At 42.2% G+C, this 18,843-nt stretch overlaps 1 long non-coding RNA gene across 4 annotated transcripts in view; it reads left to right on the top strand.

Moving 5' to 3' along the window:
* LOC106010769 (uncharacterized) overlaps nucleotides 1–18,843 on the top strand; it is a 148,742-nt gene that overhangs the window by 46,998 nt on the left and 82,901 nt on the right. For all 4 annotated transcript variants that reach the window (XR_002387434.2, XR_015444779.1, XR_015444780.1 and 1 more), the window contains exon 4: nucleotides 12,495–12,683. This is a non-coding gene — a long non-coding RNA (uncharacterized LOC106010769). The remainder of the gene's footprint in view (nucleotides 1–12,494; nucleotides 12,684–18,843) is intronic.

Here is an 18,843-nt window from a genome sequence, read left to right as displayed (position 1 = left end):
CTGGTTTTCAGGAACTTTTACTTGAGCATAACACAAAAGTACACAAAATGAAATTGTGAAACCCTGTGAATTTTCACTATCTGAACACAGCTGTGTAGCTAGGACACAGTTCAAGAAACAGAACGTTATCAGCATCTAGAAAGCTCATGAGCTCCATTTTCCTCCAGGGGAGCGTGATTGATTCTGATTTCTAACATAGATTAGTTTTTCCTGTTTTTGAACTTTATATCTAATCAGACTGTTTGACACCTTTTAAATGTTGGTGAGATACATTGTAGTTGTACTTAGCTCCTTTTCATTGCTGTGTAACATTTTATTGTATTACTATATTACAAATTGAACATCTTTGACCTGAAATCTAAAATGCTCCAAAATGTGAAGCATTTTGAGCACCAACATGATGCCACAGTGGAAGAATCCTAACTTGACCTCATATGACAAGTTGCAAACAAATGCAAGTAGGGAGCTGGGAGTGTAGCTTAGTGGTGAATGCTTGCCTAGCATGTACCAGGCCCTGGGTTCAGTGAGTGGATTGGTGAGGGGCGTTGAGAAAAAAGCACAAATGCAATAAAAATATTGTGTGAAATTATGTGACTATGAAACATAAATGAATTTTGTTAGGACTTGCATCTCATCCTCGAAATATAGATGCGCATGTTCCAAAACTGAAAAAAAAAATCTGAAATCTGAAGCATTTCAGGTAAAGACTCACTTGGTGCACATGTGCAGAGTTTGCAGTTTTTCTTTGTTTGGGTTTTGCTTTGTTGCTGAGGGTTGAATCCAGAGCCTCCTGCACAGTGTCCAGTTTTTGACTGTTGGGGATAGTGAGTGCCTCTATACACATTTCTAATGGGTAAATGTCTAAGAGTGGGCTTGCTGGGCTACAGGATATTCACAGATTAAGCATCTGTAGATCCTACTCAACAGTTTTCCAGATTGGCTGAACAAATTCACACTCATTTGGGCAGTATATGAGAATTGCAGTTTTCTACATCCTTGCCAACACTTGGTAATGTGAGTTTCAAAATTAAAGCGGTTCTGGTGGGGGTGTAGGGATATCTCTCTGTGGTTTTGTTTTGCCTCTTTCTAATGACTAATGACTCAAACACCTTTTCAAATACTCTTTGGCTTTTTGACTGGTCTCTTTGTGAAATGCCCATTTCTTCGTGGTTAATGGAGCCTGTGGTTTGCATTTTTGTTTCATTCTTTTAAAATTATTTATTATTAAATTTATCTTTATGTGATACACGAAACCTAAAAATCATACATATTAATGGGGCCTATAATAACTGTGTAAGGTTTAAATCAGGTTAAACAAATCTATCTCCCCAAATACTTGTCATTTCCTTATGGTGAAAGCTTTCTATATCTTTTAGTCCAGCTCTTTGAAATGTACAATTCATCCCCCCCCCCCCCTTTGCCATGCTGGGGATTGAATCTAGGATCTCAGGCATGTTAGGCAAGAAAAGAAATTCAGAGCCCAGGACCTCTTGAATGCTAGGTACAAGCTCCATCACTGAGCTGCACCCTCACTCCTGAATTCTGTGTTTTAAAACCCTGCATAATGTAAATGCAAAAGGACTTGGAGACCTGCCCCCTTTCAAAGTCCCAGAGGCTGCCCCACCTCTTCCAGGCAGTCTTTCCTGATTACTGCAGTTCAGAGAGAACCAGTTTCCTTTTGGAAAATGAGTGAAATATGAATATAATTTTAGACATGCTTCTGCAATTTGAGAATTCTTATCTTAAAAAGTCTTAGCAAACAAACCTCTTAGCAAAATTTAAGGTGAAGATAGCATATGATTATTTTAATTATTTTGATTACTTTCAAGTGATTCACTTGTGTTTTTCTCCTTAATTAATTAATTAATTGTTGGTACCGGGGATTGAACTCAGGACCTTGTAATTGCAAGGCAGGAGCAGTGCTACTAAGCTAAAGCCCTGACCCTATTTTTGTTTTTTTGAGACAGGGTCTCATTATGTAGCCCAGGCTGGCCTCAAGCTTGTGGTAATCCTCTTGCCTCAGCCAACACACCCAGATGTGTTTTTCTTTTTAAGATGCATTACCTATTTGCATCTTACCTAGTGACATCTTAGTTTTTAAATTAATTTTTGTGGTCTCTTTTTGTATTAGTTAATTCTTTGCCATTTTATTATCTGTTGCAATAAAAAAAATTTTCCCATTTGTCTTCCTAAAACCTTTATTTTTTATTGTAAGGCACCTGATGATAATGTCTAAAGAGGAAACTCATACACAGAGTGGGGGGTGTTGGTTGCTAATTAGAACTGCCTCTGTATGTGGCAATGGCAGAGCAAAGACTGTAAGCATCAGGCCTGACAACCATCCCAGCAGGGGATCCACAGGACAGAGGCCATGACTGCTCTGGACTAGGACAGCATAAGAGATCGGCTGACATTAGAGATTGGTCTGCCCTGATGGCGGCCATGTGTGCATCTGCGCCTGCGTGCGTGTTTGCGTCTGCACGTGCATGCATGCGTGCGTGCGTGCGTGCGTGGGGGCACCGGTTTTGAAATTTTCATCCCAGGCCCAGGGATGATGGAGATGGAGCAGAAGGCATGTCAGTGGCTGCTCTCAGGGTAGGAGGTGTGCAGGTAGGTAAACCAACAGAAAGAGGAGAAGGAATCCGGGGAGCATCCAGAAGAAAGGAGAGCAGGGGAGGAGCAGAAGCTCTGGTGCAGCTCAGGCTCTAGAGTAGGGCCGTGCGCTCCTGCAGAGGATTCTGGAACCTCCTGGAACCTCCGTGTTTCTCATCTGTAAAAAGGAATAATTTTCCTAATTATTACAAAAGGTAATTTGTGAGAATTAAGCAAAATAATGTAAAATATAGCTTCAGATTCACTGACACTCTGGGGTCTACATCCTTGCCCTTTGAATCTAATACTTTTGCTATTGCTTCAACCAACAGAGTACCACAGAAGTAGCTCCATGTGATGAAAAGAAAAGCCACTTAGTTTCTTTCTTTCTTTTTCTTTTTTGGCTGGAGCACTTGCTCTTGGGGGTCTGAGCCACCACAGTGTGGCCTGGAGGCCACATGCTGTGAGGGAGCTCTAGTCACCTAAGAGGCCATATGCAGGAACCCTGGTTGACAGTTCCAGGGGAACCAGCCCTCTGCTCAGTCCAGCTTAGGTGCTATACATGGAGGTGACTAAGCCTCCAGCACCAGCAGGTCCTACTGTCATGGCTGAAATCCCACACTTCAAGGTGCAGAGATGGGTCAGCCATTCCTATTGGGTCCAACTGTCCAGCCTGTGCAGCCAGTGCACCTAGTGAGTGCACATAGTGAGATGATTGTCTTTGTATCATTGAGTTTGCAGTGACTGATTACCAGAACTCAGACCAAGCAAAATAGATTAAGGTACTGTTTTCTCTTGGTAGGTGCTCACTAAACTCGAATGCTGGTAGCATTATTGGTGAGAGTATTGTTCCAATTCGAGAGGAAAAGGCTGTTCCTGGAGCAAGAGCAGAGATGCTGGCTTTAGGAAGTTGATCCAAGGTTATCTTATGCTTTCCTTTCACCTGGACAGGGTCTTTATTTTGGTTTTAATTTTAGCTCCCTTGCCCCCTACCTCTGAGGTCCACAACTGCAAATAGCCAAATAATGAGGTGATCGGGGGACCTTAGAATTTTCTCTTTTTGTACCCTCACTGCTCATGTTAAAAACTTCTAGAGTGGTATTGGCAAGGATTGCAGGCTGGAGAGAAACTGGAGAATGTGGGATGCAGAGCAGGGGAAGTGTTACCTTTTTGTTGCTACAACTATCTTTCTTCTTTCTTTCTCTCCTCTCTCTCTCTCTCTCTCTCTCTCCCCCCCTCCCCCAGTATGGGTATTGACCCCAGGACGTTTACACTGAGCTACATCCCCATCTCTTTTTCTTTTTTCTTTTCTTTTTTTTTTTTTTTTTTTGGTACCGGGATCGAACTTGGGTCCTTGCGCTTGCACAGCAGGTGCTGAAACCACTGAGCTAAATCCCTGGCTCTTATTTTTTCTTATTATGACAAGGTCTTGCTAAGTTGCCAGGGCTGAGTTTGAACTCTCTATCCTCTTGCCTCAGCCTCCTGGAGTAATTACAGGCCTGTGCCACCATTTTATTTTTTTAATTCTTAAGAGTCAGGCCCTCTGCTGGGTTGCCCAGGCTGGCTCTGAACTCTTGGGCTCAAATGATCCTCCTGTTTCAACCTCCCAAGTAGCCAGGACAGGAAAGGATTGTTTGTTTGTTTCTGTAGTTGTGACTTCGGCTTTCAGTCAGCCCTGTTCAAGTTCCTTTGCTTGTCTCTCCTTCCGGGGCTGGGTGGGTGGGGGCCTCAGGGAAGAGAAGCAGTCAGCAGACAACTAAGGGATATTGCATGTGGGAGTTCAGGCAGCAGGAGGGAAAGCTGTGGGGCTGGTGGGCACTGTAAACATTTCAGCATTTCAGCTGGGGCAGAGCTGCCCTTTCCCCCTCTCTGGCAGCATCCTCCGCTAAGCTAGCAGAGGAAGGACGGTGCCGGAGCCTGTGTGCGTGTCTTCTCTAGTTTCCCTTGTGAGCTTGATGCATCTTCCTGAGCTCCAGAAGCTGCTTCTCCCTGTGAAGAGCATCAGGCAGAGCGGCACTAGCAGATTTTCCACAACTGGGCGCATCTGGACAGATCGTTAACTTGCCTGCACCCTGGCCCGCTGCCTGTAGGGCTTGGTCCCAGCTGGATGTTCCCAGCCCTGTGCCTCACCTTGACCTTCCCCCTTGGGAGGCTGCCACTGCCAAGGCCTGGGATTGCTGGCCTGTGCTGCCTTTTGCCCACTTTCTGGGCTGCTGGTGGCTTCTTCTAGAGAACAGGGAAAGTGAGGAAGTGAAAGAGCAGAGGGGGATGAGGAAGAGAGAGGGGGACAGGCAGAGGGAGAGATAGGAGAGAGACCTAGGAGAAAGAGACAGACCGAGAGGAGAAATACTGAAATAATCCAGGCTGGGGCGTGCGGACTGACTTTAGGGGCAGCAACATGCCCAGCCTGCCTGCTGAGGGGTGTTCCAGGTGCTGGGAGAGGGAAAACTGATCTCTTCTCTCTCTTCCTCTCATCATATGTAGAGTGACAGTGGCCAGGTGTCAGGGAAGGAGAATGGGCAGGAGATTATTAGAGGGCATTTAGGTTTGATGAAAACATTCATCTCTTTAAATGGTGAGAGTGGCTTGCTTTTAATCAGTGAAATGTGGCTGAGTGCAGACGGTTAGCAGTAAATCATTGTGTGGCAGGGCATCTCCTGTGAAGCAGGTGTGTGTGTGTGTGTGTGTGTGTGTGTGTGTGTGCATAGGATGGGGATGAGGAAGAGCACCCGGGAGAAGCCAGGGGAGCTTGGTGAGAAATTAACCCCCTCTGTCCTCTTGTGAAACTGGGCAGGGGAGTTGTTGATCAAAGGGCACAAAGTTTCCCAGGAAAGGAGTCACGAGTGTGGTCAACAGTAATGCATTATGTATGTCAGAATAACTACGGGCATTTCAAGTGTCAGCATAAAAGATGATAGGTGAGCATCCTGTTGGATATGCTAATCAGTTTGACTTAATTATTCCACATTAGAACATCACCTGGGTTGGGTGTGGTGTTGCATGCCTGTAATCCCAGGTACTCAGAAGACTGAGGCAGGAGGATGGTAAGTTTGAGGCCAGCCTGGGCAATTTATGGAGGCACTATCTCAAAAAATAAAAAGGGCTGGAGATATAGCTCAATGGTAGAATGCCCCTAGGTTAAATTCCCAGCAGCAGAAAACAATCCCACCCAAACCTATTACACTGTATCCTGTACAAATGTACCATTATGATTTGCCAATTAAAAATAATATTAATAGCAATGAGAAGAGTAACAATATCAACTTCTCAGTATAGTAGTTGGTAAAATTACCTTGATCACCTGAATAAAGTACATAGCTCGAGGCCTTCTGTCTTTTTTTTTGTACATGGGGCTAATTACAGATGTTGAGATGTTAAGAGGGATCAATGTATATGAAAGATGTTATACACATGTAAATAATTTTTTACCATTGAGAGTATATTCTTTTAAGAAATTGCCATCTAGCCAGGCATGGTGGGACACACCTGCAATCTTAGCACTCATGTGGCTGAGGTAGGAGGATGGCTGTGAGTTCAAGGCCAGCCTGAATTACATAGCAATACACTGTCTCAAAACAAAACAAAAAAGAAGTTAAGGAATAAGCCTGGCATGGTGGCACACGCCTGTAATACTAGCACTCAGAAGGCTGAGGCAGGAGGATCCTCACAAGTTGGAGGCCAGCATGGGCTACATAGTGAGTTCAAGGCAAGCCCCAACTACAAGACCCTTTCTAAAAATCAAAATTAAACTAAAAAAAGAAATTGCTATCTATCTATCTATCTATCTTTGTATCATCTATCATTTATTTTGACAGCGCTGGGGATTCAGGGCCTCAGACATGCTAGGCAAGTGCTCTAACCACTGAGCTACACCCCTAGCTCTTCCTATCCCTTTAAACAGTAAATTGGATTTTTGCTTTATTTAAAAAGACAAAAGAAAAAAATGCAGTACTAAATAGATACAAGATCTCACCTTAAGGGAAGGCCTTCTACTCAGATGTCCCAGTGTCATCTCTGGGATGGTAGAGACAGAAAGAAACATCTTGCAGGTTCCCAACAGTAATAGGCTGAGCATGGCTTTGCTCCATCAGCCTGGCTTTCTGTGACTTGGAGGGTTAGAAATGGGCACTCTGTCAAAAAAAAGAAAGAAAAAAAAGAAAAGATAACTCCGGAGAAGACAGCATTGACAAGGGGTGGTTTGCTTTTTAGTTGTGGGACATTTAAGCATCATTTTGAAAGAGAATGTAGGCTTCCCCTGTCCAAAAAAAGAGGGTGAGGTGGGATGTAGCTCAGTGCAAAGGGGCCTGGTTTAATCCCTAGTGTTGAAAAAAAAAATCACGCGGAGTTCTTTTTCCGTGTGGATTCTTGCCACTCCTTCCTTCAGAAATTCTTATTTAGTGGGACTCAGGTGTCTGTATTTTAAAATAACCTTCTAGGCTACTTTGATGGTGCTGGTTTTCTGGTCTGTACTTTGACACAACTTCAGTGTGAGTGAGTGAAAGCACTGCTCTGTCTTCCGGAGATGACATTCTGAAGGCTGCTCCTTGAGAAGCTGTCAGGGCTTCCGGTTTCTGGAAGGGAAACCAAGTGAGGCTGTCTTTAGGAAGCATGCTGGGCAGCCAGTGCACACCTGGAGCCTGGCCTCAGGGACAGGGTCTTCGGTAGAAGGGCTCAAACTTAAAGGAATTTCAAGGGAGAGGAGCCATGGGTTCAATCCCCCACTCTACACACACACACGCACACACACACACACACACACACACCCCGCAAACACTCTTTGGCAGATGAATCTGATACTGTTTCCTCATAGCCCCTTGTAGACTTTCTTAATTTATTGTCTTATATTCTCATTCCTTATTTTTAAACATTTAAGGTTTTCCTTATTTTCTAGTACGTTAAGCAGTGAATGCATTCTCACTGTAAACATTTCAAACTCTGAACAGATTGCTCTGTTTCCCTAATCCTACTTCACTCTCTGGAGATAATCTTTGCTACTTTTTGAGATGGGTCCTTCTAACTTTGTGCCTTTGAGGTGACCATAAACTACATGTGGCTATTAAAGCCTGGGATATGTAGCTAGTATTAATTGAGGTCACTGTAGGAAACTTTGGGGGACTTATCATGAAAAAAATGTAAAATAGCTTATTAATTTTCTATATTTATTTAAATAATATTTTATTTGATTTTTGGTGCTGAGAAAATGCCTCATGCATGCTAAATACATATCCTACCAGGGCTGGGGATTTAGCTCAGTGGTTCTGCCTCCTGCCTTGAAAGAATCCCTGGTACCAAAAACAAACAAACAAACAAAAATACATATCCTATCAGTGAACTGTATCTCCAGTCCAATTGATATAATATTACAGATACACTGGGTAACAAAATAAATTCCTTTTTGTAAAAATATGGATACTAGAAAATTTTAGATTACATATGTAGCTAACATATTTCTATTCAACAGTGAAGTCTAAATCTCTCTCCATATACAGCTACAAAGAAATGATAACTGAGGTCATTCATTTTGCACTAATCTGCATTTTGTTTTTTCTCTTACCAGTCTGCCTTGGGAGTGGTCCCTCATCAATACGTATAGATCTCCTTTTTTCTTTTAGATGGATGCAAAGTATTCCATATTGATAAGGCATAATTCATTAAACAATTCCTATTGATGGACATTTGATTTGTTTCCAGGCTTCCCTTGTTATAGACTAATGAACAGTCTTTTTTTTTTTGGTACCAGGGGTCGAACTTGGGTCCTTGCACTTGCGAGGCAGGGGGCGGAACCACTGAGCTAAATCCCTGGCCATCTAATGAACATTCTTGCTCTTGTCTTTTAAAAAAATCTTCACATCAACTTTGCTCAGTTGACATCAACTTTGTATAACATATGGAGACTCCTTCTCAAACAAAGAAATAAAAATAAAAATAAAATCTCCCACCTCCTACTTCCCTTGGCTTGCAAGATTACTGGGGTTTTCAGATTCTTTTTGAAAAACGTAGAATGACTTAAGGTTTATTATCCACAAGGGAACATTTGGGAATGAAAGGTGGTGATATTAGTAACAATGCTGGGACAACAGGAGTACAGAGGGGACTGTTCCATGCTGATTAGGACATGTGGCCACCAGAGCCTTAGAGTGTCCCACTTTGTGCCTTACTGGTAGATGACTCACAACATGAGGACTGAAGCCAGTCCAGGCCCTTGTCTCAAACAAACAATGGACCCCAGGCTCCAGGCTACCCTTTTGTCTGTCTGGATTGGTGATTGCTGGACCAGAGGAGGTGGGAAGGGAAATGGATCCAAATCACCCATGAGGGCATCCTGCCCTTGTGGGAGTCCCCACCTCCCAGAAGCTCTTTGTAGAGTAGAGGGTGGTGAGTCTGAAGAGGGTTGAGGCGCTGATTGCATCTTGACCACTCATCGGTAACTCAGGGACAGTCTGAGCTGCTGTGACCTTGAGGTGAAGGACCCCAGATCTTGTTACCCGTTCCTTCAGGAACCCTCCACGCTCTGCCTTCCTTCCTTCCTGTGACTAATTTCTGAAATCCCTGTGACTGAGCAGGCATTGGATGGAGTTTCCCGCTCTGGGAGGCCATGGGTGCCAGACTGGGGGGTGGTGAAGGCTGAGACTCCTGTGTGTCACATGCTGTCCTTCAGGAGCAGAAGCGGAGGCTTCCAGATTGGGTGGCAGCAGCTGGTGGGTGTTGGGATAACCGCACTGATGGCTGAGTAGATAGGACTCTCATGTTAGTAGATTCCAGAAAGCAATGTGCTCCCTGATGAAAAGGCTGTGGTCATTGTCTTAGAGGATCTGTCGGGCCTGGCTTTGACAGTTCTCAGCTGCTCCATAAATCTTCCATCAGTTCCATCTGGCCAAAAAGATGTCATCACCATTTTCTCCTAGCAATGAGGAGTGAAAGGTCAGTAATGAAACAGCTTCTGTCATCCTGTTCAAACCAAAGAAGACAAACTTAAATTTTTGCATGGAAGGCGAAAACTAGTGCTGATGTTGGGTTATTTACGTTAGGGTAATAGATTATTATAAGGAAGATGATTATGGTTTAAGTATTATTAATGACTAGGAGTCATTAATAAGATCAAATTATGTGTGTGTGTGTGTATATATATATATATATATATATATATGATTATATAAAGCATTTACTAGGTAGACTTACAATGGCTTCCTGCTGAATCAGGGGAGGAAGAATGATATGTCACTCATGTCTCTTTTCAAGCATCTGTGTTTTTTTTTGTTTGTTTTTGGTACTGGGGATTGAACTCGGGACCTTGCGCTTGCAAGGGAGGTAGCGGAATCACTGAGCTAAATCTCCAGCTCTGGGGTGGAAGAATGAAAGTGGCCATCTCCATGCATAAGGGCCAGAGGCTCCAGTTGAAGTTTGAAGGCCTGGAGCTCACTGCAGAGTCCACGCCAGAAAGCTCTGAAGAGTCTGCACTGGAAGCCTGAAGGAACTGGATGTGACTGTCCAAAGGCAATGTTGAAGACTGGAGCTCCTCCAAAGAAGAAAAAGAGACTTCCTTCTTCATTCCCTTTTTATTCTGTCCAGGCTTACAAGCCTATTTATTGGTTGGTGCCACCCATATCTGGGATGGCTCTTCCTACCTCAGTTGTGGCCTACCTGTCAATCATCAACAGATACATCCACATTTTAGCTAATCTGCTAGGTGATTCTTACTCAAGTGGATATATCACAATTAACCATCACAGGCATTGTTGAATATTTTAGGCACCCCCATACTGAATGCACAGTACCTTAGGATTTGAACATTGGGAGGATTCTGAGCAGTCATTCAGCTCAGCTGCTTTCAATTTTTTTAAAGCAATGAAACCCTTATTGAAAATGATATTTAAATGTGGAATCTCAATGCATAAAATAAGACAAAATAGTTGAGATTTGGCACTCTGCTCTCTCCATACTGATTTGTGCTGTTCTCAGCGTCTTGGCTCCTGTTTGGAAACTTGTCTTCCTAAATTGCCATCCAGTTCCTAAATCCCCATGGGGCCACCTCAACAATGGGTTCTTAATGTCCTGCCTCTTGCTTACTTACCCCAGTCTTTACTATGCAAAGTTAGAGCCCACGACCAGAAAGCCTTACTTTAATGGCAATATAGTTTTTCTTCTTCTCTCAAATCTGTGGCCCATGAAAGATTTTAGGAGTGGCCTATTTAGTATCTGTGCTGGAGTTAGTGAGTGCATCAGGCTGCTGAGCCATTTTGTGCTAAACAGTGACAGAGGCCTTTTGGAAGACTGCATAGTTTATCATGAATCTAGTCAAGATCATCTCCATCACCAGGGGAAGGCTCCCTCCTGCCTGGGGAGCTTGGGGGGCTTCCCCCTTCGAGGGTTGGGAGAGGAGTTAGAGTCCTTGAGTGCCATCCTGCTGACAGTAGCTTTTCACCTCTCAGGTTCCTCAGTGCCCAGAGACAGCCTGGTGCTTGAATGTTTCATGCTGAGAACCAGCCTGAGAGCATTATCAGCAGATGGCCTCCACGCTGAAAGATGTTTCAGTAATTTCCAGAAAACAATGATGACAACAATAACAGGAAGAAGACACCTACACAGAAACAGCCAAAGGCATGGTTCTTAGAGGAGACTCAAAGGCAGCTTGGGAACCTGATGCATGTACCTCTGACTTGGTTGGAAAACTTCAGAGGAGGGTGGTGTTGAAAGAAGAAGTTTTTATTGCTTTCTGTGTCCTTTCAGCTAGTAGTCACCAGCAGTGCTTTAGTCGGGTTCTACTTTCTTTTCTTGCAGTGCTGGTGATTGAACCCAGGGCCTTTGCATTGAGCTATATCCCAAGCCCTTTTATTTTTATTTTTTTTGAGGCAGAGTTTAACTAAGTCAACAAGTTGCCCTGCTTGGATTTAAATTCACCATTCTCTTGCCTAAGGCTCCTGGAATACTGGCATTATAGACACCAGGTCTGACTAATCACATTTTACTTTCTGAACGTGATGTAAATTTAAATTCTTGGATGAGGATAAAAATTCTGAATGATTCTGTTAGTAGAGCTGGCTCTCTGTATCCTAAGATTCAACCAACAGCAGATTGAAAATATTTTGGAAAAAAAGCACACATCTATTCTAAACATATAGACTTTTTTCTTGTCATTATTCCCTAAACCATAGAGTATAACAACTATTTACATAACACTTACATTGTGTAAAATATTATAAGTAACTAGAAATGATTTAAAGTACACAGAGAGTGCGCATAGGCTGCCTGAAAATACTATGCCATTTTATATATGGGACTTAAGCATCTGTAGATTTTGGTATGAGGGTGACCTATAGCCAATCTTCCTCAGATACTGAGGGATGCCTGCATACACTGTTTTGGCCTCCACCAACACTCATGCCAGGGCTCTAGACCTGTCCAGGTTTTGATCTGGTGGCTCACTTTAGTCCATTGGTTGTCAAGCTCGAGTGTGCATCAGAATCACCTGGAGGGTTTAACATGCAGACTGTGGGCCTCCCTCCTATTCCTATTTCAGTTGACTGGGTGGGGCGGAGAATCTGCATTTCTAATAGGTGATCCTCATGATGAAGGCCTGGGGACAGACTTTGAGAATCACTGGTGCTGAGCTGTCCCCTGACCAATGAAGCTTCAGATGAAGCATAGTTAATCCTACTTCTTTTTTTTTTTCAGTACCTGAGATCAAACTCAGTGCTTGCAAGGCAGGCCTGGTGCTACTGAGCTAAATCCCCAACCCAGTTAATCTTACTTCTTGTAGGGGATTGTTTAATAGTCACAGATTCTTCCCAATCTAGTGTCCACCCCTTTTGTGATGTGACTTTGCTGTCCCTCCCTAGCAGAATAGATCTAGCTCTCCCCGGCTTCAAATCTGGGCTCATCTTGCAACTTGCTTTGGTCAACAGAATGTGATGGCATTGAGTGACTTCCAGAGTCCTGATCTCAAGAGGCCCTGCAGTATGCACCTTTGCCCTTTTGCTTCTCTGTCCTGAGACCATGATGGAAGGAAGTCAGTCTAACTTGCTGGAAGATGAGAGGCCGCATGGAGGAAAGCCAAGACCCCCAGCCCACTGCCAGCACCAACTGCCAGATACGTGAGTGACAGCATCCTGAATTTTCCAGCCCCAGTTGATCCTTAAGCTTGGGTTTCTCAACTCTGACACTATTGACATTTGGCACCAGATAATTCCTTGTGGCAGTGCTTCTGTGGGCAAAAGGATGTTTTGTAGCATCCTTGGCCTCTCCCAAAAGATACCAGCAGTACCAACCAATGATGTTCTGGGCATTCCCAGATGTCCTGGATGGGGTGGAGTGGGAATCACCCCTGATTGATAAATCAATGCTGTAGTTGAGTGTTGCTCAGTAAATGAGCTCATGGGAAACTAGCTGAGAAACCACCCAGCCAATGTATAAAATCATGAATTATAATTAGTCGTTGTGTTAAGTTGCTGAGTTTTGGGTGGTCTATCTTGCAGGGATAACTGAGAGACTTCTAATTATCTCTCCTAGAGCTCTTCCTTCTTTCTTAGTGTCATGCATCAAGAATAATACAGGTTGGGCTGGGAATTTAGCTCAGTGGTTTCGCCACCTGCTATGCAAGCGCAAGGACACTAAGGTACCAGAAAAAAAAAAAAAAAGAATACTATAGGTTGAGCATCTTTGTTCCATTCAGATTTGAAATTTTTGGAATGGGGATGTTCAACCTGTAAAGCCTTTGCGAATATTCCCAAATTTCAAAAAACTCCAAAAATCTGAAACTCTTCGGGTTCTAAATATTTCAGAAGAGGGATATTTAACTAGTAATTCCTTTTGTTGAAGCATTTGCTACTTTTTTCATTTCACTTTTATATTTATCATTCCACTTTCCTATTAAGTAGTTGGACAGACATTTTATTTTATTTTTTTGAGACAAGGTCTTGCTTATATAGTTCAGGCTGGCCGTGAACTCACTATGTAGCCCAGGCTGCCTCACCCTCCTGAGTGCTGGGATTACAGGTGTGCACCACCATGCCCAGCTGCACAGACATTTTAAAAGTCTTTTTCTAGCAGTGAAAAATGAGAAGTAAGACATTAATTGCCCAAGGCTACATAGCTCGTAGGACAAGCCAACCTTTCTAATTTCTAGCCTGATACAACTCAGATCTTGAAGACAGACTGCCTGGATGTGAATCCTATTCTGCTACTTATGAAAAATGTGATCTGGGCAAGTTGGAACTTACCCGATTCTCAATTTCTTCATCTATGAAATGAAGACAGTGATATGGCTTACCGCATGGGGATGTTTTTGAGGTAGAACATGGTTGACAACTCTTTCTGTGAAGGAGCAAATAGTAATATTTTAGGCTTCATAGACCATATATATATATTTTTTAAGAGAATAGGAAAGGTTTATTGGGGAATAGGAATGGGAAATAGGAATATCTCCTGAGAGACAAGAGGGGTTCTGAGTAGATTGCTATCAAGGTCATGTCTCTGAGAATGTTTTATAGGGTGAAGAAGTCGAAAGATGCATACAACGTGGTCAAATTATAATCAACCAATAAAATTACAAGTGTAGCTGCTTAGCTAATATTGATCCAATAGGGAAGCAGGGCATGTAGGAAGGGCATATGGCTGACATCATTAACTTTGGTCGATAATCTGTAGTCTTATTCTTGTCTTTAGTCTTAGTAGTCTTTTTTTGGGGGGGGGTACCAGGGATCAAACTCGGGACCTTGCACTTGCAAGGCAGGCAGCGGAACCACTGAGCTAAATCCCCTGCCCAGTAGTCTTAATGTTAGTTCATAGACCATATTATTTTTGTCATAGGTACTTAACTCTGCTGATGTAGGTTAAAATAGCGATAGAAATTATGTGTCTGAATGGGCGTGGCTGTTTCAACAGGGCTTGATTCATAAAATCAGTCAGTGGGCCGAATTTGGTCTTGGGCAATAGTTTTCTTTTTTTTAAAATTTCTTTTTTTTTGAGGGGGAGGTAATAGTTTTCTAATCCCAGAGATGGGAAGATTTGGCCATTGCCCAGTACAAGGGAAACATTTAGTAAATAATAGCTATTATTGATATTATTGTATGAATATTATAATTGCTTTATTCTTTCATCAGTCATACTCTTCTGCTTTCCATTTTTGTATTTTCTCTTTCAGCATTGTTATTTTGTTCCATCTATTTGGGTGTGAGAAAAAATTCAGTTTCACTCTGGCTGTCTTTGATTCCTGGTGTTCTGGAAGGATGAGGCCACTGGGGGAGAACTGATGCTCACAATCCCCTACTACAATGGGTAGACAAAGAAGTGACCAATAGTCTTGTAAAAATGACTTTGGTTTCAAGTACTTGATATAAAAGACACTGTGGTTTCCTCCTTGCCCTCTTTGGATAACTCACTCTGGGAGAAACTGGCCTCCAAGTTGTGAGGACACTCAAGCAGCCCTTTAGGGGAGGATCCCATGGGAAGTAACTAAAATCTCCTGTCAAGAATCACCATGTACTTTCAACCATGTGAACAACCTTGAAAGTGGAACTTCTAGCCCCAGTTTTAAACATTCTAATGACTACAACAGGGCTGACATCCTGGCTGTCAGAATGATACACTTGAGCTACTCCTACATTAATGATCAAACAAACTGTATGAGATAATACATGTTCATTGTTTTTTTAATCCACTGTGACTTGAGGTAACTTGTACAGTGATAGCTAACTAATACACCATTTCATACTGCTACATTGACTACTGTTTAGGTTATATAAGAGCAAAAACTGGATTTCAGGTGAGAGTTTGCTGAGTGGCAGAATAATGAACAGTCATGATCAGTTGACTATTGTTGCTGTTTTTGAGAACCTCTGACCTCAAGTGATCTGATTCCAATCTGACTATCTGTCACATCTCACAGAAAACTCATAGCCACACCAGGTTATTAGTACTGTGTTAAAAATGTAAATTATCATTTATTGTATACTCCCAGTGTACTGGGCCCATTCTCGAATAATTTTCAAGACCACTCTATGAAAAAGGTACTAGTTTTAGTTTCACTGTACTCTGATCAGGAAACTATTTGCCATGGCTGATGTCCCCACCAAAATTCAGGTTGAAATTTAATCCCTGGTCTGAGGTGTTAAGAGATGGGACCTTTAAGAGGGGATTAGGTCATGAGGCCTCTGACTTCATAGAGAGGATTAATCCACTTATAGATTAATGGGCCAGTGAGTAATCTTGAGAATGAGTTTGTTATAAAAGCCAATTTGACTCTTTCTGTTGTTTGTGCTCCTCTCACCATGTGATGTCCTGTACCATCAGGGGGCTCTGCCGAAGAAGGACCTCACTAAGTGTAGCCTCTTGAACATGGACCTCCTGGCCTCTAGAACCATGAGATGAATAAAACTTCATTCTTTATAAATTTCCCACTCTCAAGTGTTCTGTTACAGCAGGAGACAGACCAAAATACTTCTTGGGAAAGATTACACAGTTAGAGGATATGAAGTGAGCATGCGTGACTTTGCAGTCTGAGCTTCTCAGACATCTGTTTTTTAGAGCTCCTCCCTGTCTTTGGCACAGGGGAGGTGATAGTTGAGTTATGTCTTGAAATAGAAGTAGGTGTTCACCTGCTAGAGAAAGGAGAAGAGACCATTAGGAAGAGGGACCAATATGGGAAGTGAAAACGGGGCACCAACGAAGTGAGAGTAAACTAGTATTTGAACTCAAGTTCATCCAGTTCTAAAAGCTGTCAAGAAATGGAAAGCTTGTGTGGCAAAGAGTACACAAAAGAGAGCAAACACAGATTACAATTTTTCTTTCAACAAATGGAAATGCAGTCCTATTGTCTTCTGGTTCCCATTGTTGCTGATGGAAAATCAATTGTCTAATTCCTGTTCTTTTTTAAGATAATTCAGCTCCCAACTGTTTTTAATTTTTTTCCTTTATCTTTGATTTTCAGGAGGCTTTTAGGTTTTAAAAGTACTGTGTCTAGGTATGGATTATTTATTTATTTATTTAGTTTTATTTATTCTGCTTGGGATTTGTAGGACTTCTTGAATCTTCTTTTTTTTGGTACCGGGGGGTCAAACTTGGGTCCTTCCGCTTGCGAGGCAGGTGGCAGAACCACTGAGCTAAATCCCCGGCCCAAATATGAGGTTGTCTATTAGGGTTTTCTTTTGCTTTTTCTTTTTTTGGTACTGGGGATCGAACTTGGGACCTTGTGTTTGTGAGGCAGGCGCTGGAACCACTGAGCTAAATCCCCGGCTTGAATCTTCTTGAATACCTCTCTTCAGTCTTGAAAGATTCTTAATGGGTATCTCTTCAAGTATTATTTCTTTCTCTTCTGGACTGGATTAAGAAATGCCTAGCATGTTAGTAAAGCACAGTTTTGGGTGTGTCTGTGGAGATGAGTGGCATGTAGGCCAGCAAACTGAGGGGGAACTCCCACCCCCGTTGTGGATGACACCAACCAATAGGTTTGTAGCCTGGATAGAATAAAAAAGAAAAAGAAAGAAGTTCATCTGTTTTGATGAGCTGTAGTCTGGTTGGGTGGCTACATTTTTTTCTGCCATTGCCTTTGGACATCTGCTTTCAGTTTCTTTGGCTTCCCTATGCAGACTTGCACTTATTACTCTAGTGAGCTTCCAGGACTTCAACTTTGGACAGGTACTGCATCTTAATCCCTTTTGTTCTGTGGCTTCTATGTTTTGGGGCCAAACAGCTACTGGATCTTCTGTATCTCCAAGATGCAGACAACCATTGCGTACTCTCTTGCCTCTTGTCATGTAAGCCTAATAATTATATGTATATTTTCTCCACTTTTGTTCCTTTAGATGACACTAACCAATACAGAGTTCTTAATCCTGACTGTTGTAGTTTTCAGTTATGAAATTTCCATTTGGCTTTTAAAATTATAGTTTTAAGTTCTTGGCCAAAATTCTGTGTTATCTTTCATGTTCTTGAACTTAGAATAGTTACTTTAAATCTTTGATTACTTCAATAGCCAAACCATCTGTGGGTCTGTTTCTGTCATTTGTTTTTTCTGCTTCTCTCTCTTTCTCTATTTTATTTTATTTTTTGTGGTACTGGGGATCGAACTCAAGACCTTGTGCTTGTGAGCAGGTGGGAATGCCACTGAGCTAAATCCCTGGCCATTCTTTCTCTATTTTAAATACTGTTTTGTGTCTTTTGTGCTTTATTTTTTTTTATTGTATTTTGGTCATTGTGTTTGCAAACTTGGTTGCAGAATTAATTTGAAGCTTCAGATAATGCTGATTCCTCCACAAAAGATATATGTTTACTTCTGCCGGGCTTTTGCGGTATTAAAAATTCAGGATCACTTAAATGTAATTTCAGGGACCAGACATAGTGGCACATGCCTGTAATCCCACCACTTGGGAGCCTGAGGCAGGAGGATTACCAAGACTTCCAGGCCAGCCTGGGCTACATAGTGAGTTCAAGGCCAACCTTGAAAAGACATTAGAGCTCTAATGTCTTTAAGCAGGTGTTGTGGTTTGTGTCTAGATGTCCCTCCAAACCCTCATGCAGTCATAGGTGGGGGTTTTTCAGAAGTGGCTGGATCTAGAGTATATGATGCTGGGATTAAGGGTGTGTGATTACTAAATCAGTCAGATTGGTTTGGCATTGCCCTAACCTCAGTAACCTAGAGTATAAAAGGGGCAGAAAGAAGCTGCTAAGGTCCTTTGTTTGCTTTGCTACCTTCTGCCTGCCATGAACTGTTTCTACTCTGTGATGCCTGTCTGCTGTGCCACCCTGCCTTGGAGCCAGCCAGTTATGGACTGAAACCTTGACAAACTGTGAGCCAAATAAACCTTTCCTCCCTTAACTTTGGGCAATGAGTATTTTGTCTCGGCAATGAGAAAAATAACTAAGACAGCAGGTTTTTACTTTGTCTTTTTTTTACTTTGAAGAATCATCAATTTTATTAAAAGCTTAATGAAATATTTATAAACAACAACAAAATAAACTAACAATAGACAACGTTAAATTTCTTCCCTTTTTTTCCTCAAAAATATATGCTGGCCCACAAATTCTCACAAAGAAACCACTTCTAACAAAAGCATGTGTAGATTTTTCTTTCAGCTTATTTTATCTTTGCATGCTTCAGTCACAAATCTCACACCTGAGGCAAAGAGAGACTTATTTAGGAATCATCATCATGGTCATTTACTTCTATTACCTTACATTTATTGAGAAGAGAGACAGGGCAAATTTACTAGTATTTTTGAATCTATCAATTCCCCTATTTTATTTTTTAGTATTGGA

Source organism: Heterocephalus glaber, unplaced genomic scaffold (genome assembly GCF_053883595.1).
Source record: "Heterocephalus glaber isolate CG9 unplaced genomic scaffold, H.glaber_assembly_v1.0 deba00001606, whole genome shotgun sequence".
NCBI classification, from domain to species: Eukaryota; Metazoa; Chordata; class Mammalia; order Rodentia; family Bathyergidae; genus Heterocephalus; species Heterocephalus glaber.
Note: the sequence above shows the minus strand (reverse complement) of the source record. Positions and strands in the feature narration are given on the sequence as shown.